Raw genomic sequence first — 21,488 nt, forward strand, 5'->3', positions numbered from 1 at the left:
TGCTAGATTGGATGCTGCCCGATTCACGAATCATTGTATAAAGCCAATAAGGACTTTAAAATTTACTCAGTTGAATTGTTTTTAACACCAGCATAGAATAAAATTCTTGCTTTCCCAAATTTTGTTGCTTCCAAGTTTATAATAATCCCTGCCTCCCTGGAATTGAGGAAATGAAGACTAAAGTCTTGATATTTGGGGAGGTGTGGGGTTTTGATATTTATTAATAACACCTAGTGGCTTCCAAGTCTAGCCCAACAAATGGAAAAATGGAAAGAGAAAGAATTCCCAAATGATGTGTGACGTTAAGCAATCGACAGGAAATCATATATTGTAATTGGTAACAAAGAGAGACATATTTAATAATAACTTTAACAGTGTCAGTGACCTGTTACTGCTTTAAAAAAAATGGACCCTTTTCCCCTTGGTGATTACAAAAGCAAAACATACGTATTTGCAGAAAATGGTCATCTTTAATTTCACCATTTTATTTCCTTAGCTATTTCTCATTACATATACATATTTACAGTTGTTCATATTTATTTTCCACTAAAATTAGATCATAAGCATTTCTGATGTCATCATAAAAACTTTGTGTAGATAATGTCTGCATAATATTCTGTTGTATGGATGTGCCATTATTTATCCATTCTCCACTGTTGGACATTGAAGTTACTTCCATTTTTTTGGAAATGAAAATGGAAGGTCCTCCTCAATCAGAGATTTGTACGAAATTCTTTTTCACATTTCTGAGGCTATCCTTAGGATAGATTCTTACAAGAGGGATTAGTGTCAAAAGTAATAAATATTTTGAAGATTCTTGATTCATATTGCCAAATTACTTTCCAACAGTTAAAAGATAACTTCCTTGTTTTGAAGTTGTATTCTGAACTCCATATAAATGGAATCATCCAACGTCCTCTTTTGTGCTTTATTTAACAATGTCTTTGATACTCATCCAGGTTCTTGAATTTATCAGTAATTTCCTGTTGCTGTGTTCACTGCATGACACCCCTCACCCATACAACTATTGACAGACGTTTGGGCTACGCGTGTTTGGTTATTACGAATAAAGCTGCTACGAACACTCCTGCACAGGTCTTCGTCGGACGTGTGCACTCATTCCTCTTGGAGGGGAATCGCTGGGTCGCAGGGTGAGGAGGCACGTAGCGTTTAGCATACACTGTGAAACCGTTTTCCAAAGTGGTTGTACCACGGGTCTCAGCTTTCTATCTTGGTCTCTTGCCTCTAAGTGAGGAAAGGAGATAACCTCTAATTGCATCGGGTAACGAGTAAACTCTAATTGCGTGGTTGACTCAGCTAGGTGCTTCCCTTTAAATTCTCAGAATACTGTCAGGCGGGAGCCCCATCTCAGGATGAGTGAACAGACTCAGGACCGTCGAGTCCCGTCCACACCTTGACTCTCGGTGACTTGGCCACACAACCCGCTGTAACTGCCACACTGCCCCGAAACAAACTTCTTATTCAAATTTTAGAAAACGGGCTGTTTTTGAGAGCCCCAAGGTTAGTTCACAATGTGAAGAGAGTCATGACAGCGGAACGCGCTCGCCTGGTTCTTCTGCCCCGAGCAGCCCAGCTCTGCACTCAGCGGGAACAAAGGAGGCGCCCGGCTCCGCCGCGTGGGGATCTGGCCAGGCCCCGCCTCTCACCTAGGCACATGCGCAGATTGAGCCCGACGAAACCGGCGGCTCAGGCGCGCTTAACGTAGTACCCCACGCTAGTGCGTGATGACGCAAGGGCGTGCGCTCGGTGGCTCACAGAGGAAGATGGCGGCTGCTCCTTTGGAGGAGAGGGATTGAGAGAGGCGGAGGGAGGAGGCCAGACGGGAGAGACGTCTCCGACAGTGAAGACGAACGCTTCGCTCCCCATTCATTAGGAGCTCTGCTCGGCGCCGAAGGGTGAGTGTAGCAGCGGCACAGGACCGCTGGCCTGCAGCAGGCGGCGGCGCTCTCCGCCATTTTCAAGTTCGGCCGTTGCGTGCTTTGGGGGCCTGGAGGGGCGCCTGGGGCCGGGTCGGAAGAGCGGAGGGGATCGACGTCGGCGGGCTTCTCGGAGGCAGCTCCGAGCCTTGGGCGCGGGGCTGGCGGCCTGAGGCAGGCCAGGACAGGAGGGCATGGTAGGACTGAGGCCCCGACTTGGGACCGGTGGCGACAAGAAGACGTAGGTAGGGAGGCCACGGGTAAGACGTGAAGTTTGGAGCGGGGAAGCGCGTTCGGCTGAGATCTGGGGCGGGAGTGGAGGAGGTTGGGCCGAGAGTGGAATGGAGTGTGGCTTCGAGTGGTTGGTTGAGGGGGGTCACGGGAAGTTAATGCGAAACCTGTAAGACTGCGGAAGATTTAGCCTCGCTCTTATCGTGGCATGAAATCGGTGTTTGTAACAGAACTAAGTCCCCAGCTTGACAGGCAAAAGACCCTGCTCCTTTGGAATAGTTACATTCCTATTTTGTTTGTTTTAGATCATGCTCCCTGTCGCTGTCCCTTTAGTAACTCCCTCCACATCTCCGATTTTAAGTTGCCTTTCGGCGACTAGATGTTTAGCATCTTAGAAAGCATCCTTCTTTTTTTCTTTTAAGAAAATAAAATAAATGTTGATATTTGGTTGTAACCCTTGTGGTTAGTGGCCCTTCAGAAGAAAGGAGAAGGAGGCGAATCGATAGGGAATTCCATCATTGGATCTAAGTCAAATCAGAAAAGTACGGGTTACATGTGGAAAGCCTGTCAGTGTTTGTAAATAATTTCTACACGGATGACATTAAGTTGACTGTTCAGGAACTTTGGAAGACGTAAGAGTATGAACCAAAACCCTGTTTTGAGAGGAATCCCTCTTGGGAGCGCTGAGTTGACTCTTAAGTACACTCTGGAGATCTCGCGCACGCAGTGGTGGTTGCCTGTGCACGTGATGCAGTGGTGGATCTCTTTAATTCAAACAAAACTTTTAGCGGCTGTTAGTTAAAAGGAAACATGTTAATTGTTCCCTTGGCATTTTTCTTTTCCTAACCTTAATTGCATTTGACACCCATCTTTTATTACCATAAGATACTTTCGTACTTTTTAGTTAGTCCCCTTGCCTAGAAGAAGGTAGAATAGTGTATCGATTAGAGTTTGTTTCAGGCTTGAAGTTCTGTTTTTAGTCTCTTTTCCAGACATTTACAGAAAAATGTTATCTTTTTGTACTTGTGGGAAGAATTTTGGTAAACTAGGCCTTACATATTAGCTTTAGGAAAAGATAAATCCTTATCTATGAAGTTGTAGCTTAACTTTCATTCTTTGCTTGGTGAAAAATATTAAACGAACGGATTTTGCCGTCAGTTTTACCTTGACCTAGGGCTTTAATTACACTTTTACTAACCACTTAAGGTGCTTATTCAGAGCTCTCTTTGTGAAGTAATAACTTCATATGCTTTTCATATTACTTTGCGAAAAACATGTTCTTTGATTATTGCCAAAGTTCAAACTTTCATATGTCAGAATAAGAAAGTAAGGTTACAGTAAAGCTTTATAACTATGACAAATATACCGACAAAGATATTAGTGAAAGTTTTTCATTTATGAATTTATTTATGTAATCCTTTGGAGGTTGCTTAGCAAAAAATTAAGACTTTACAAGTGTTTTTAGATGAAGTAATATTAATTAGTTGGAGCCTGCAGATTAGAAATCTTCATTATCAAAGTATATTTAATTAAATGCCATATACTTAGTTGTTTAAGCATTCCAGATTTGTTGTTTAAAATACCACATTGTCCTAGTTTTCTGCCAAACATTATTCCCGGATTTTATTTGTCTTTAAACTTTCTCTTGTTTGTAAGAGCTGTTAAGTCTGTTTTTTTTTTGAATGGTGAAAGTTTGCTTTGTTGCTGTAATATGTTGTGTGACAAGTAAGTCGCTTGACCATAGTTTTAATACTTAAAATATTTTGTCTTTTGTTTTTGGCAGTGATAGAGGTTCAAAAGTTTTCTACTTGAACATACTTTTTTCTCCTTTTTCTCCCCAAATCTCCCCAGTACATAGTTGTATATTCTTTTTTTTTTTCATGAGGAAGATTAGCCCTGAGCTAACCTAACATCTGCTGCCAGTCCTCCTCTTTTTGCTGAGGAAGACTGGCCCTGAGCTCACATCCGAGCCCATCTTCCTGCACTTTATATGAGGGACGCCTGCCACAGCATGGCTTTTGCCAAGCGGTGCCATGTCTGCACCCAGGATCCGAATCAGTGAACCCCGGTCTGCCAAAGCAGAACGTGCGAACTTAACTGCTGTGCCATGGGGCTGGTCCCTAGGTATATATTCTTAGTTGTGGCTCCTTTTAGTTGTGGCATGTGGGACGCTGCCTCACCATGGCCTGACGAGTGGTGCGATGTCTGCACCCAGGGTCCAAACTGGCGAAACCCTGGGCCCCCGTAGCGGAGTGCACCAACTTAACCGCTTGGCCCGGAGCCGGTCCCTACTTGAACATACTTTCTTTCTTTTTTAAAAGATTTTATTTTTTTCCCTTTTTCTCCCCAAAGACCCCCGGTACATAGTTGTATATTCTTCGTTGTGGGTCCTTCTAGTTGTGGCATGTGGGACACTGCCTCAGCGTGGTGTGATGAGCAGTGCCATGTCCGCGCCCAGGATTTGAACCAACGAAACACTGGGCTGCCTGCAGCGGAGCGTGCGAACCTAACCACTTGGCCACGGAGCCAGCCCCTCTTTTTTTTTTTAAAGGTTTTATCTTTTTCCTTTTTCTCCCCAAAGCCCGCCAGCACATAGTTGTATATTCTTCGTTGTGGGTCCTTCTAGTTGTGGCATGTGGGATGCTGCCTCAGCGTGGTTTGATGAGCAGTGCCATGTCCGCGCCCAGGATTGGAACCAACGAAACACTGGGCCGCCTGCAGCGGAGCATGCGAACTTGGCCACGGGGCCAGCCCCACTTTCTTTTTTTTTTTGAGGAAGATTAACCCTGAGCTAACTGCTGCCAATCCTCCTCTTTTTGCTGAGGAAGCCTGGCCCTGAGCTAACATCTGTGCTCATCTTCCTGCACTTTATATGTGGGACGCCTGCCAAAGCATGGCCTTCTGAGTGGTGCCCTGTCCACACCCGGGATCCGAACTGGCGAACCCCAGGCGCTGAAGTGGAACGTGTGCACTTAACCACTGCACCACCCGGCCGGCCCCTGAACTTAGTTTCTTGGTAACATTTCTCTCCCCCTTGTAAAGAATTTACACTAATCGTAGACACAGGAGCTCGTAAGAATATTGGAAAATCTTAGCCACGTTACTCTCATTCTTTCTGGCCCTTGAACATTTTAGTATTTTCTGGTGGAGAGATTGACTTTGTAATATTTGTGTTGTACCTTATATTCATAATTTGAGTGCTTACGAATTCCCAGAGCTGAGTAGTATTGGAAGGGTGTGGGTTACAGTAGCAGACAGACCTAGGATTAAATGCCAGGCTCACTGCTAATTAGCTTTTTTTATATTGCGTCAGTTAATAAAACTCTCTGAACTTCAGTTTCCTTTTTAATAACAATGTTAATTATAATACTTATCTCAAAGGTGAAAGAAAGTGTTTAATACGTAGTAAGCGTTCAGTAAATTTTGGCATTTTTCTTTCTGTGACTTGAATTTAATTGGTAAAGTCATTTTTGTGTTTTTTTAATTGAGGTATAATTGACATATAATAGTTTCAGGTGTACAGCCTATTGATTTGGTAACTGTATGTTCATGTATTGCAAAATGATCACCACAGTAGGTCTAGTTAATATCTGTTATGGTACATAGTTACAAAATGTTTTTTTCTTGTGATGAGAACTTTAAGATGTACTCTCTTAGCAAGTTCAGATAGGCTGTACAGTATTACTAACTATAGTCACCATGCTGTACTTTACATCCCGTGACTTATTTATTCTATAACTGGATGTTGGTACCTTTTGACCTCCTTCACCCATTTTGCCTACTCCCACACCCTGATTTTCAGTTTTTAAAGATTATTCAAATATCCTTGTTGAAAACTTACTGACAGTTTCATTCCTCTGGTAAGTTCTTACTCCCTTCTCTGTGTTATTAAAGCATTTTGTATATATCTCTACTTAATGTATTTTGATTGTGTATCTGTCTTCACTACTTTGTCAGCTCTTTGAAGGCAGATGCTGTAGTACCTTATGTTTTTGTATTCATAAAACCTAAACATTATAAACATTGAGAAGTGTAGGGAATTTTCTACAAAAATTCTCCTCATGGCTCTACTGGGATCTGTATTTCATGCAGACCTGGTTTATTTCTGCTCTTTGGCCTTTACTTATGAACTCTTTGCCTGTCTCCTTTTCTTTTTTCTTTTTTGGTGAGGAAGATTGGTCCTGAGCTAACATCTTTTGCCAAGCTTCCTCTTTTTTTCTTTGTTTTTTCCTCCCCAAAGCCCCAGTACATAGTTGTGTATCCCAGTTATATGTCCTTCTAGTTCTTCTCTGTGAGGTGCTGCCACAGCATGGCTTGATGAGTGGTGTGTAGGTCCGTGCTCAGGATCCAAACCCGTGAACCCAAAGTTGCTGCAGTGTAGCATGTGAGCTTAACCACTATGCCACCGGGCTGGCCTCGCCTGTTTCCTTTTCATATCCCGTCTATTCTTCAAAATCCAGCTAAATCTCATTCCATTAATGAGGTCTTCAGTGACTTCTCATCTGTTTATAACTAGTTTCTCCAGTTACCTTAGGATCTGTGTGACTGCCTTCTATTACTTTGTGTCCTTTGGAACCTGGTACTGTGCCTTACTCATTTTGAGCGGGTCCTTGGGTAGAATGATAAATGCAAAACTGGGGTTTAGGCCCTGTGTTATAGGCACTTGCTCTATTTACTGTTCCACTTAGTAAGGTGCTTTTAAGGAGCAATTTCCCTTCTTTTGTACGTGGGATATTCTGGTAACTTTTTTTCCATCTTTATATGTTATGAGAAATTGCGAACATCCAGAAAGTTGAAAGAATAATTCAATGAACACCCGATACCTTCCATTTAGATTTGTCTGTTACTAACACTGAACTGTTTTGCTTTAGCTCTCTGTACCTCCCCCTCAACAATCAATTGAAATTAAATTGCGGCCCTCATGCTGTTTGTATGCCCTAATTACCCCAGGATGCATCTCTTTAAAGTAATGTCATTTTCTTACACTTTATACATTTTTGTTTCAAACTAGGCTCCAGCTTGGACCATATAAAAACACAATACCATTAATTATGCCTAAGGCAATAAGCATTAAGTCTCTGGCATCGACTTTTTAAAGAATGTTCCATATTTGTAATTTTCTGATTGAACGCTTAAAACGCCATTTAAGGGGCTGGCCCCATGGCTAAGTGGTTAAGTTCTCGTGCTCCGCAGCAGGCGGCCCAGTGTTTCGTTGGTTCAAATCCTGGGCGCGGACATGGCACTGCTCATCAAACCACGCTGAGGCAGCGTCCCACAACTATGAACATGCCACAACTAGAACGACCCACAATGAAGAATATACAACTATGTACCGGGGGGCTTTGGGGAGAAAAAAGGAAAAAAATAAAATCTTTAAAAAACGAACAAACGAAAAAAACATCATTTAACTTGTTTCTCTATTCCTTTTATTTCCTATAAATTGGAACTAAGATTTAGAGAGGTTTGATTAAATTTGGGTCAAATATTTTTGGCAAAAATACTTCATAGGTGATGATATGTAATTTACATTGAATTACATCAGGAAGGACAGAATGTCTGGTTCTCCTCCTAGTGCCGATCCATTAATGTGGTGGTGGAGACTGCCAGATGTTAGTTTGCCTCATTGTTTACAGTGCTAAGTTTACTTGATTTGTGTGGTGTCCACCAAATTTCTTCATTGAAAAGGTACATTTTCCGCTTACACCTAATGGTTGGTGATTGTTGGCCTAGTCTTTTATTTCATTGGGGTTTTCTAACTCTCTTTACGTTTATTAGCTGTTTTCTGTAAAAAAAAGCTTCCCCCCTTTCATGTTTTAAACTCCTAAATTTTGAAATAAATACAAACTTACAGAAGAGCTGGAATAAAGGTACAAAGAACCCCCATATGCTTTTCATCCGTCTTCACCAGTGGTTAGCATTTTGTCACATTTGCCTTCCCTCCTTCCCTCATCCCTTCCTTTCTCCCCATCCCGTGTATTTTTCTGAACCATCCAGAGTCTTTCAGAGACATCATGGATCTTTTCCCCTTAGAGCACCATTCTCTCAAATACCCACAATATTAAATTCAAATTTCATATTTAGATTTCTCCAGTTGTCCCAATAACATCCCTCATAGAATTTTATTTTTTCTCTAATCCGTGATCCAGTCTAAAGTAGAACATTGTGTTTAATTGTCGTATCTCTTTAGTCTTTAATCGGGACCAGTTCTTTGTCCTTTTTTCTTTCATAACTGACATTTTTTGAGTATAGGCCACTCGTTTTGTTTTATCTTTTGGAATATTACTAAATACTCAGTGGATTTTTGTTTTTTTAATATGTTAGCCAATTATAGTCATCATCATTATTATTATTTTTTTGCTTTTTCTCCGCAAATCCCCCCAGTACATAGTTGTACATTTTAGTTGTGGCATGTGGGACGCCGCCTCAACATGGCTTGACGAGCGGTGCCATGTCTGCGCCCAGGATCCGAACTGGCAAAACCCTGGGCCGCCAAAGTGGAGCGCACGAACTTTACTTGGCCACAGGGCTGGCCCCTGTTTCTGATGCTTAAATTGCCCCAAATTTGGCCATTGTGAGCCTCTTCTTGAGCTGGCTCTCATGTCCTTTTTGGGTGAGCCTCTGTTAATCTTTGAGGACATTCTTGGTTTTTGACAAAACAAAACCTGGGTCCTTCTTGTATTTTCCTTTCTTGTTTTTTTTAATTTATTTTTTATTTTTATTTAGTTTTTTCTTTTGAGGAGCATTAGCCCCGAGCTGGCATCTACTGCCACTCCTCCTCTTTTTGCTGAGGAAGAGTGGCCCTGAGCTCACAGCCGTCCCCATCTTCCTCTACTTTATGTGTGGGACGCCTGCCACAGCATGGCCTGCCAAGCAGTGCCGTGTCCGCACCCGGGATCTGAACTGGTGTACCCTGTGCTGCAGAAGTGGAACCCGCATGCTTAACTGCTGCGCCACTGGGCCAACCCCAGTTTGCTTGTTTTGATGATCAAGTTTGACTTTTTGTTTGTGTTATTAGGGTATCCTTTTTTCTTCTTGATTTAATTTTTAATATGTTAAATATTTACGTGGTTTAAAATTTAATACTATATTCAAAGAGTATTTAAGTATTGCTTCTCTCTCTAAGCTCTTCACTTCCGTTCTCACTCACCCAATTGTGTGTGTGTGTGGATGTATTCTTATTTTCCTTTTCTTACAAAAATGGCATACTGTACAAACTTGTGACCATTGTTTTTTTTCTTTTTTTTAAAGATTTTTTAATTTTTTCCCTTTTTCTCCCCAAAGCCCCCCGGTACATAGTTGTATATTCTTAGTTGTGGGTGCTTCTAGTTGTGCCATGTGGGACGCCGCCTCAGCGTGGTTTGATGAGCAGTACCATGTCCGCACCCAGGATTCGAACCAACGAAACACTGGGCCACCTGCAGTGGAGCGCGGGAACTTAACCACTCGGCCACAGGGCCAGCCCCTGACCTTTGTTTTTTATTTATTTTATTTATTTACTTTTTTTTTTGAGGAAGACTAGCCCTGAGCTAACTACTGCCAATCCTCCTCTTTTTGCTGAGGAAGACTGGCCCTAAACTAACATCCCTGCCCATCTTCCTCTACTTTATACGTGGGATGCCTTCCACAGCATGGCTTTTGCCAGGCGGTGCCATGTCCACACCTGGGATCTGAACCGGCCAACCCCGGGCCGCTGAGAAGCGGAAGGTGCGCACTTAACCGCTGTGCCACCACGCCAGCCCCCTGTTTATTTACTTTTTTATTGAAGTATGGTTGACATAACCTTGCTTTTTTTATTGTGGTAAAAAATTTGCCATCTTAACCACCTTTCAGTGTACAGTTCAATGGTGTTAAGTATATTTATATTTTTGTGCCACAGATCTGAGAACTTTTTTCATCTTGTAAAACTGAAACTCGATACTCACTGGGCAGCAACTCTTATTTCCTCCTCCTCTCAGCCCCTGGCAGTCACGATTCTACTTTATGTTTCTGCATTTGACTGCCTTAGATACCTCATATGATTGGAATCATGCAATAATTGTGTTTTTGTGACTGGCTTGTTTCACTTAGCGTAGTGTCTTCAAAGTTCATCCACGTTGTAGCATGTGACAGAATTCCTTCCTTTTTACAGCTGAATAATATTCCATTGTGTGTATATACCACATCTTGTTAATTCATTCATCTGTGGATCGATATTTGATTTCTTCCACCTCTTGGCTACTGTGAATAGTGCAGCTATGAACGTGGGTGTGCAGATATTTCTGCGAGACCCAGCTTTCAGTTCTTTTGGGTATACACTCAGAAGTAGGATTGCTGGATCCTATGGTAGTTCTCTTTTTAAGTTTTTGAGGTATCTCTATCCTGTTTTCCATAGTGATTGCACCATTTTACAATCCTATTAACAGTGCAGAAGGGTTCCAGTTTCTCCATATCTTCACCAACACTTCTTTCCTGTTTTTGCTAGTAGCCATTATCGTGGGTATGAAGTGATAGATATCTCGCTACAGTTTCAGTTTGCACTTCTGTGATGATTAGTGATGTTGAGCATCTTTTCATATGCTGCTTGGCCATTTGTATATCATTTTTGGAGAAATATCTATTCACGTCCTTTGCCCAAATTTTAATTGGGTTATTTGATATTTTTGTTGTTGAGTTGTAAGAGTTTATATATTTATATATTCTGGATATTAACCCCTTTTCAGGATATTAACCCCTTTTCAGATCTGTGATTTGCAAAGATTTTCTCCCATTCTGTAGGTTGCCTTTTCACTGTGTTGATTGTGTCCTTTGCTGCACAAAAGTTCTTAAGGTTGATGTAGTCCCATTTGTGTGATCCTTGTTTTTTTCCCTACCTAACAATATATCCAAGAAATCATTCCATATCAATTCAGAGCCCCACCCGCACCCCACGATAATGTGATTTATAATGAGAAATATATATTTGGTCTTGATTCAGTTTCTACCATGGAGCTCTTAAAACCCTTAGACTTTCCTAAGTGATTAGAGTGATAAAGGTGGCTTGGTATTCATAACAAACCCCTTCCACCTACGCCGGAATTTATGTTAATGAGGTGACTCTTGGAAAGCACTTAAGGGTGGGGGCTGGTTTCCAGGGAAACCAGCCTGTGATTAGGGAGTTAGAACTTTCAGTCACATGCCCTTGACCTCAGGGAGAAGAGAGGGGCTGGAGGTTGTTCGACTCAATTGCCAATGGCCAATGATTTAATAAATCGTGCCCAAGTAATGAAGCCTCCATAAAAACCCAAAAGGACAAGGTTTGGAGAGCTTCCAGGTTGGTGACCTTGTGAAGATTTAGGGTAGAGTGGCGGGCTCAGAAAACACGGAAGCTCTGAGCCCCTTCCTGTGTACCTTTCTCTATGCATCTCTTCCATCTGGTTGTTCTTGAATTTTCTTTGGTAATAAGCCAATAATCTAGTAAATAAAATATTTGAGTTTTTTCCACTATTTGGTTATTATGAATAATGCTGCTATAAACATTCGTATACAAGTTTTTGTGTGGACATAATACTGTCAGTTCTCTTGGGGATATACCTAGGAGTGGAATTGCTGGGTATTACGGTAATTCTATGTTTAGGATTTAGGAAATTCCGAACAGTTTTCCCAAAAGGCCACGCTAGTTTAGATTCGCATCGGCAGTGTATGAGGGTTCCAATTTCTCCACATCCTCACCAATACTTATTATTGTCCCTCTTTTTGATTACAGTCACCCCATTGGATATGAAGTATTACCTCATTGTGGTTTTGATTTGCATTTTCCTTCAGCTGAGGAACATTAGCCCTGAGCTACCGTCTTTGCCAGTCTTCCTCTATTTTGTATGTGGGTTGCTGCCACAGCATGGCCACTGACGAGTGGTGTAGGTCAGTGCCTGGGAACCAAACCTGGGCCACTGAAGCAAAGCATGCCAAACTTATCCACTAGGCCACGGAACTAGCCCTGGGTTGTCCTTCTTTTGAGTTTTAAGAGTTCTTTATGTATTCTAAATGCAAGTCCTTTATCAGATACATGATTTGCAGAAATTTTCTCTCATTCTGTGGATTGTCTTTTCACTTTCTTGGTGGTATTATTAAAGCACAAAAGTTTCTAATTTTGATGATACCCACTTTATCCATTTTTTCTTTTGTTGACTGTGCTTTTGGTCTCATATCTTAAGAAGGTCACATATATGTATATTTACTGTATTTAATGCAATTAGCAATTGGTCAAGCAATTGATTTTCCCAGCCAAGAATGTGGATTGTTGACCATGGGTGCAAATACTAGTATGCATTTGACTTTTTGGTTAGAAAGCCGTACTGAGTTTGACTTTGTGGTTAGAAATTTACAAGCTTTAGTTTTGGCTCTAATTAAAGCACTTCTGCATAACTGTACTGTATGTGTCAGAGGGTAATCAAAGATACCATAAATAACAAATACTGAGTGTTAGGCTTTTAGGCCAGTGTGGATAATAGAACTAGAAACTGAGAACTACTGTTCTAAAATCAAGAGGCACTGAAAACCTTAAGCTTGTCATTTCATCTTAATGTTGACACATTTGAAGTATTCAGGACTATCACTTTAGGACTTTTCCTTTGGGAATGGTTGTCTTTGTGTAGTCTGTTAAATGCTTTTGCCTTCAGTCTAGTTGTTAAGCCAGGTTTACAAATGAGCTGAAAGGAACTTGGACAATTCTTATCTGCTCCCTATGTAATTTTGAAATTATGGAATTATTTTACTTCTAAAGGTCATCAAATCTAGACTCTTTAATTTGAAGATGACCAAACAGGATTGAGGTGATTAAATTTGCTGATAATCACACACTTGGTGGCAGAATCCAGGTCACCTGAATTAGATTAGATTAGTGTTCTTTTCACCACCTTTACAAAAAAACCCCAGAACATCTCACAGTATAACTTGGAAGGGCTTTTTGGTTCATTGTAATTGGAGAAAGCTAAAATTATAACAGTTGCCTAGCTAGAAAAGTCTAAAATAAGAAAGTCTTCCATCAGGAATTGAGCGGTCACATTATTTTGTGGTCCTGAAGTGGTCATATCTAGCTTTGTTCAAAATTGATCACCAACTAGGACTTTGGTGTATTTTTATTTTAGTAACCTAGTGATTTTCACCCTTATCTGCCACATAATTATGGGACTTGGCAGAATATCTCTTGGTAGATTTTACACACACACGCACAACCCAAGTGTGTAGCCCAGTGCCTCCCTTACATGTTTCAGGTACTCAAATTGAGGTTGATGTTATTAAGGAGTGTTTTTCACCCACATTTTCTACCCACAGTGCTCATTGCTAACTATATTTTTTATATAAGTTTTGGGCCCAAAGTAGACATTTCCAGTTCTGTGTCTGACCATGTCTATAGCACTATAGTTAGTAGCATTACTTTGATAAGTTATTTTATTTTCATGTATTCATTCATTCACTTATTTATATACTATATATGTGTGTTAAAAAAGAAGAAAAATGTACAAGAGGATATACAGTGCTCTGTCTCCTTCCTGTGGCTATCCCTCAATCCCCTTTCATCTGTCCAGTAGCTACTATTGTCAGTTTGTCATGAATTCTTCCAGGTATATTTTGCGTTATATATAGCAAATGTATTTACTACAGATGTGATTATGTTCCTTTGTTGTTGCTTTTCACATATACAGTAGTGTTCCATACACTGTTTTGTACTTTTTTTTTAACTTAACAGTATATCTTGGAGATCCTAAATAGAACTATCTTCTTTATAATGGTTGCATAATATACAGTGTATGGATATTTCATGATTTACTTTAACTAGTCCTCTACTTAAGAGACATGGGTGGTTTTCACTCTTTTATTACAAACAGTGCTTCATTGAATAACCTTATGCTTATGTGTTTGTGTACGTGTGTGAGCATATATGCAGGGATAAATTCATGGAGGTGGAATTGCTTGGTCACTGTGTGTACTATCAATGTATGAATATGGTTGTTTTTCTCACACCAAACCGACACTTGTATTATCATAGTTTTTGCTTTTTTGAGTCATGTTGCCTCTCAGTGGGTGTAACTTCAGCATGAGTAACAAGGGGAATTTAAAATCACTGGTTTGTTCCTTTTCAATAGTTTTCATGTGATATATTTTTACGAAGTACAATGTTATGCAGCGTGTTGCATACATTATGTAAGGTATATCCTGAAAGGCAGTCTATTAGAGTCTTGTTGGGTATAGGTAAAAATTTCAGATTTTAGTAAAAAGTTTATATAAAATTGTATAAAGCTTAATAAAACATTTCAGTTAAAAAAAATGCTCATCTTCCACCTGGAGTATTATAGTTGACTAAATTGTTCTCCTGCCTCTTATCCCTCCTTTGTGTTGTATAGGATAATTCATCTTCCTAAAATTCAGATTTGATTTTTTTTTTTTTTTTTGAGGAAGATTAGCCCTGAGCTAACATCTGCTGCCAGTCCTCCTCTTTTTGCTGAGGAAGACTGGCCCTGAGCTAACATCTATGCCTGTCTTCCTTTACTTTATATGTGGGATGCCTGCCACAGCATGGCTTGCCAAGCACTGCCATGTCCGCACCCGGCATCCGAGCCAGTGAACCCTGGGGCTGCCGAAGTGGAACGTGCGAACTTAACCACTGTGCTACTGGGCCAGCCCCTAAAATTCAGATTTTATTGTCTACGTTCCTGGGATGATTGATCATTGCCTACAACAGTTTTTTTAATACTTTTTAGACCCCGTAGGAATCTGATGAAAGTTGTATACTCTCTTCCCAGAAAAAAATGTAAATGTCCATATTAGAATTCTACATGCAACTGCGACATGTGGAGTGTCGTTGAACTCCTTTTGCCCATTTATGTCCCCGTGACCCCAGTTAAGGCTTTGTTCTTTATTTGATAGATTTAAGCTCTTTCGCATGTCTAGGTTAGCATAATAGGCATTTCAGAATCCAGCTTCAATATGTGGACTTAGGTTCCCAACTTCATCCTCTCTTGCTCCCTCTTCCCCCTAACCTGTCCATTAACCACTTTTTTATTTTTATTAAGGTTATGAAAGTTAACATCCTTGTGAAATTACAGTTGTACATCGTTATTAGTCATGTTGTAGGTACACCACTTCACCCCTAGTGCCCTCCCCCCACCCCCCTTTCCCCTGGCAACCACCGATCAGTTCTCTTTCTCCATATGATAACTAGCACCTATGAGTGGAGTCATACAGAGTTCGTCTTTCTCTGTCTGGCTTATTTCACTCAACATAATACCCTCAAGGTCTATCCATGTTGTTGTGAATGGGACGACTTTGTCCTTTTTTATGGCTGAGTAGTATTCCATTGTGTATATATACCATATCTTCTTTATCCAGTCATCAGTTTCTGGGCACTTAGGTTGGTTCCATGACTTGGCTATTGTGAATAAGGCTGTGACGAACATAGGGGTCCATGGAACTTTTGGAATTGCTGATTTCAGGTTCTTAGGATACATACCCAGTAGTGGGATGGCTGGGTCATAAGGTATTTCTATTCTTAACTTTTTGAGGAATCTCCATAGTGTTTTCCATAGTGGCTGCACCAGTTTGCATTCCCACCAACAGCATATGAGGGTTCCCTTTTCTCCACAGCCTCTCCAACATTTGTCACTCTTGGTTTTGGATATTTTTGCCATTCTAACAGGTGTAAGGTGATATCTTAGTGTAGTTTTGATTTGCATTTCCCTGATGATTAGTGATGATGAGCATCTTTTCATGTGTCTGTTGGCCATCTGTATATCTTCTTTGGAGAAATGTCTGTTCATGTCCCCTGCCCATTTTGTAATTGGGTTGTTTGATTTCCATTAACCACTTTTAAAAACTCAAGTACGCTTAAAACTAATGCAGTGTTAAATGTCAGTTGTATCTCAAAGCAAAAAACAAAAACTCAGTATTTTCTTTTTACTCTTACTTGCTGTTTCCTCTGCCTGGAATTGTCCCTCTTCCCCTTCTCCACTGGGTGTACCCTTTCTTTTGTGATTGCATAAGTTAGCTCATCTGAAACTTTAGTTTTACATCTGTGTTCCCCAACCTGTTACTCCTTATTTCTTCCCATAACTTTCCCTCTCATAGCACTTTAAAAATAATCCTTTAGTTTGCATTTATTAGGCCACTAGTTCATCACATACTTCTTGAGTTGCACTTTTTAAAAAAAATTTCTCGGGGGCTGGCCCAGTGGTGTAGTGGTTAAGTGCGCATGTTCCGCTTTGGCGGCCTGGGGTTCGCTGGTTCGGATCCCAGGTGTGGACGTGGCACCACTTGGCATGCCATGCTGTGGTAGGCGTCCCACATATAAAGTAGAGGAAGATGGGCATGGATCTTAGCTCAGGGCTAATCTTCCTCAAAAAAAAAAAGAAAAAAAATTTTGGTAAAATATACTTAACATAAAATTAACCATTTTAACCATTTTTAAGTGTACACTTCTTTGACATTAAGTACATTAACATTGTCATGCAACCACTACCACCGTCTCCAGAACCTTTTCATCTTCCCCACCTGAAACTCCGTATCCCTTAAACACTAACTCCCCATTCTTCGTTCCCCAGCCGATGACAACCACCATTCTCTTTGCTGTCTCTATGAATTTGACTACTCTAGGCACCTCATATACGAGGAATCATACTATATTTATACTCGTGCCTGGCTTATTTCACTTAGAAGATGTTTTCAAGGTTCATCCATGTAGCATGTGTCAAAATTTCCTTCTTTTTTAAGGCCAAATAATACTCCATTAAATGTATATACCACTTTTTCTTTATCCATTCATCTGTTGATGGGCATGTGGTTTGTTTTTCACCCTGAAGCTATTGTGAATAATGTGTCTATGTACATGAGTGTACAAATATCTGTGTGTCCCTGCTTTCACTTTTCTTGGGTATTTACCCAGAATCCCATAGCATTTTGTATAGCCCTTTTATAGCTGTCTGCACTGTTTTATTATAAATGCTTGTATGTCTGAAGACTTTATGCAAAAGCAAAGTGGTGGGGAAGCTTGAGAGATAATGAAATTGAATTAATGGTTAATAACCTTCCAAAACAGAAAGCAGCATGCCCAGATGGGTCCATTGGTTAATTCTACTAAATATTTTAGAAAGAAATTATACTAATTCTCTGCAATCTCTTTCAGAAAATAGAAGCAGAGGGAATACTTCCTAATTCATTCCATGATGCCAGCATTACCCTAATATCAAAACCAGACTAAGAATTACAGGAGGAAAACTACAGATCAGTATCTCTTATGAACATAAACACAGAAATCCTCAACAAAATATTAGCAAATTGAATCCAGCAATGAATAAAAAGAATTATACACATCATGACAAACTGGCATTTATTCCAGGTATGCAACTGGTTTAGCATTAAAAAATGAATTAATGTAATCCATCACATCAATAGGCTAAAGAAGAAAAATCATATGATTACATCAATAGATGCAGAAAAAGCATTTGACATAATTCAACACCCATTCATGGTAAAAATGCTCTGCAAACTAGACATAGAGGGGAGCTTCCCCAAGTTGATATAGAACATCTACAAAATTAGTACAGCTAAGATCATACTTAATAGTGAGAAGCTAGATGCCGAGATCTGAAACAAGGTAATGATGTCCACACTCTCCACTTTTTCGCCATTGTCCTGGAAGTGCTAGCTAATGCAATAAGACAAGAAAAAGAAATAAAAGATGTACAGATTTGGAAGGAAGAACTAAAATTGCCTTTGTTCCCAGATGACATAATTGTCTATGTAGAAAATCTCAAGAATCAACAAAAAAACTTCCTTAACTAATAAGTGATTATAGCAAGGTTTCAGGATACAAGGTAAATACATAAAAGTCAATTGCTTTCTTATATACCAGCAATGAACAGTTGGAATTTGGAATGAAAAACAATGCCATCTATGTTAGCACCAAAAAAAAAATACTTAGGTATAAATCTAAAAAAAAATATACATGGTATATCTTAGGAAAACTATAAAACTATAATGAGAGGCCAGCCCCATGGCCAAGTGGTTAAGTTCATACCCTCTAATTTGGCACCCCAGGGTTTCGCGGGTTCAGATCTCGGGCGCAGACAGAGCACCTCTCATCAAGCCATGCTGAGGCAGTGTCCCACTTAGCAGAGCCAGAAGAACCTACATCTAGAATATACAACTATGTACTGGAGTGCTTTGGGGAGAAGAAGAAAAAAAAAGATTGGCAACAGATGTTAGCTAAGGTGCCAATCTTTAAAACAAAAACAAAACAAAATACCTCTTAATGAAAGAAATCAAAGAAGATCTAAAGAAATGGAAAAATATTCCTAAACATGGTTAGGATCATTCAATATTATCAAGATGTTAGTTCTTCCCAACTTAATGTATAGATTCAACATGATCCCAATCAAAATCCCAGCAAGTTATTTTGTGGATGTCGGTAAACAAAGAAAGCTACTTTTATTCAGATGAGTATCATCAATACCTACTCAATGAATGGTTACTGGAGAACAGAAGATTCACACAATTCTAAGATATTATCCTAAGGTATTAAACATGTTAGATATACAGAAAAGTTGAAAGAATTTAATACCATATACTTGCCTCCTAGAAGCAACATTTGCTATAATTTTGCTGTATTTTCTTTCTCTCCTGGAGTAAAACTGCCTAATAAAATGGAAAAAAATATTCAACATTGTTAATAATCAAGAAAATTAAAATAGGAACAGCCAAAAAAGTTTTTTTTAAACCTGAAGTAACAAAAATTCTTTGACTTAAGTAATCCCTCCTTCTGTGATGGAAATAAATAGTTCTACAGAAAAAGCTTTATGCACAAAGATGATGAGTGCGATTTGAATTTTAGTAGGGTATATTTTAAAACAATTCACGTGTTTAACAATGGAATATTTAAGTAAATCATATTATACTTAGTGAAACGTTTAGGAATATGTTAAAAACATTTGCAAAGTTTTGTAATACAGAAAACTCTTAAGCTGCGACTATTAAGGAGGAAAAAGAGTAAAAATTTGCATATAACCAGCTGTTGCACATACAGTTAGCTTATGGTGGTATATTTACTTCTTTCATCTTTTCTTTACTTTCTTCAATTTTCCCAGATACTGTCATTACTGTTTATTGTTTTCACAGTGGACCAAGGCTTGAAAACATGCAAATTATGAATAGGCAATACAGATTTGGCTCACAGTGTATATAATATATGATCATCAGTGTGCATTATAATGTGACACTGAGATGGACAGGATCTTTGCCTTCTAGTAGTCATTAGAGAGAAACTAAATTATGTGCAGGATACGTTACTTATTGATTCATTCAGTTATTTTTCCTGAACTCTTTGAAGATGTAGACTTCTAAAAACTTCAGTTTTCTTTTCTTTTTTTTAAGATTTTATTTTTTCCTTTTTCTCCCCAAAGCCCCCTGGTACATAGTTGTATATTTTAGTTGTGGGTCCTTCTAGTTGTGGCATGTGGGACGCCGCCTCAACGTAGTCTGACGGGCGGTGCTGTGTCCGTGCTCAGGATCCAAACTGATGAAACCCTGGGCTGCTGAAGTGGAGTGTGCCAACCTAACCACTCAGCCACGGGGCCACCACCCAAACTTCAGTTTTCATCAGTAGTAATAAAGAGATTTTTCTTTTTTTTTCTTTTTTTAATTTTCTTTTAAAGATTTGCACCTGAGCTAGCAACTGTTGCCAATCTTTTTTTTTTTTTTCCCCTGATTTTTCTCCTCAAATCCCCCCAGTAGATAGTTGTATATTTTAGTTGTGGGTCCTTCTAGTTGTGGCACGTGGGACGCTGCCTCTACATGGCCTAATGAGTGGTGCCACGTCCACACCCAGGATCCAAACCAGTGAAACCCTGGGCTGCCGCAGCAGAGTGTGCGAACTTAACCACTCAGCCCCAAGATTTTTCTTAAATAACCACAATAGTGTCATCACACAAGGAAATTAGCAGTAATTATCTAATATTAATTAGTACGTGTTCCATTTATCTAATGTAACTAGGTAAAGTTTATTTACCAGATTTACCTAATTCAACTGTATAAATTCAATAAATTATTATTATTTTTTGCTGAGGGAGATTAGCCCTGAGCTAACATCTGTTGCTAATCTTCTCTTTTTTTGCTTGAGATTGATTCTCCCTGAGCTAACATCCATGCCAGTCTTCTTCCACTTTATATGCGAGTTGCTGCCCCAGCATGGCTGACGAGTGGTGTGGGTCCGTGCCTGGGATCTGAACCCGGGCTGCTGAAGAGGAGTACACCGAATTTAACCACTATGCCACAGGGCTGGACCCTCAATAAATTATTCTGTATAACCTTTTTAAAAAATTGGGGTATAATTGACATATTATATTAGTTTCAGGTATACAATATAATGATTTAATATTTGTATGCCTTGTGAAATGATCGTCACAGTAAGTCTTAACATCCATTACCTTACATAGTTAATCAAATTTTTTTTTCTTGTGATGAGGACTTTTCAGATCTACTCTTTTAGCAGCTTTCAAATATGCAATACAGTATTATTAACTATAAGTCACCATTACATCCCTGTGACTTATTTTGTAACTGGGAGTTTGTACATTTTGACCCCCTTCACCCATGTTTCTCACCTCCCACCCCTTGCCTTTGGCGGCCACCAGTTCTCTGTGTCTGTGAGCTTGGTTCTTTTTTCTTTTTCTTTTTTTTAAAAGATTTTATTTTTATTTTTCTTTCTCCCCAAAGCCCCCCAGTACATAGTTGTATATTTTAGTTGTGGGTCCTTCTGTTTATGGCGTGTGGGATGCCGCTGCAGCATGGCTTAATGATCAGTGCTAGGTCTGTGCTCAGGATCTGAACTGCCGCCTCAGCATGGCTTGATGAGCAGTGCCATGTCTGCGCCCAGGATCCTAACTGGCAAAACCCTGGGCTGTCAAAGCAGAGCGCAGGAACCGACCCACTTGGCCACGGGGCTGGCCCCTGAGCTTGATTTTGTTTGTTTGTTTGTTTTAGATTCCACATATAAGTGAGATCATATGGTAGCTGTCTTTCTTTGTCTGACTTATTTCACTTAGCATAATGCCCTCAAGGGCTATCCATGTTATTGCAAATGCCAAGATTTTATTCTTTTTTATGGCTGAATAATATTCAATTTGTGTGTGTGTGTGTGTGTGTGTGTGTGTGTGTGTACACATACACCATGTTTTCTTCATCCATTCATCCATCAGTGGACACAGGTTGTTTCCATAGCTTGGCTATTGAAAATAATACTGTAGCAAACACGGAGGTGTGTATATTTTTTTGAGTTAGTGTTTTCATTTTTTTTCCCTAGTGATTGGTACCTGA

The 21,488-nt window shown here is 39.8% G+C and overlaps 1 protein-coding gene across 7 annotated transcripts in view; it reads left to right on the forward strand.

The window, feature by feature from the left end:
• Nucleotides 1–1,724: 1,724 nt before the first annotated feature.
• WDR33 (WD repeat domain 33) overlaps nucleotides 1,725–21,488 on the forward strand; it is a 96,588-nt gene continuing 76,824 nt past the window's right edge. For 3 of the 7 annotated variants that reach the window (XR_011502729.1, XM_044769219.2, XM_044769221.2), the window contains exon 1: nucleotides 1,725–1,916. The gene's annotated coding sequence lies outside the window, so the exon portion shown is untranslated. Of the gene's footprint in view, nucleotides 1,917–17,301; nucleotides 17,515–21,488 lie in introns of all 7 variants that reach the window. The other 4 variants (XM_044769223.2, XM_070507358.1, XM_070507359.1 and 1 more) reach the window with 2 other exon arrangements.

The sequence above is a fragment of the Equus asinus genome, chromosome 4, assembly GCF_041296235.1.
Source record: "Equus asinus isolate D_3611 breed Donkey chromosome 4, EquAss-T2T_v2, whole genome shotgun sequence".
Lineage (NCBI taxonomy): Eukaryota > Metazoa > Chordata > Mammalia > Perissodactyla > Equidae > Equus > Equus asinus.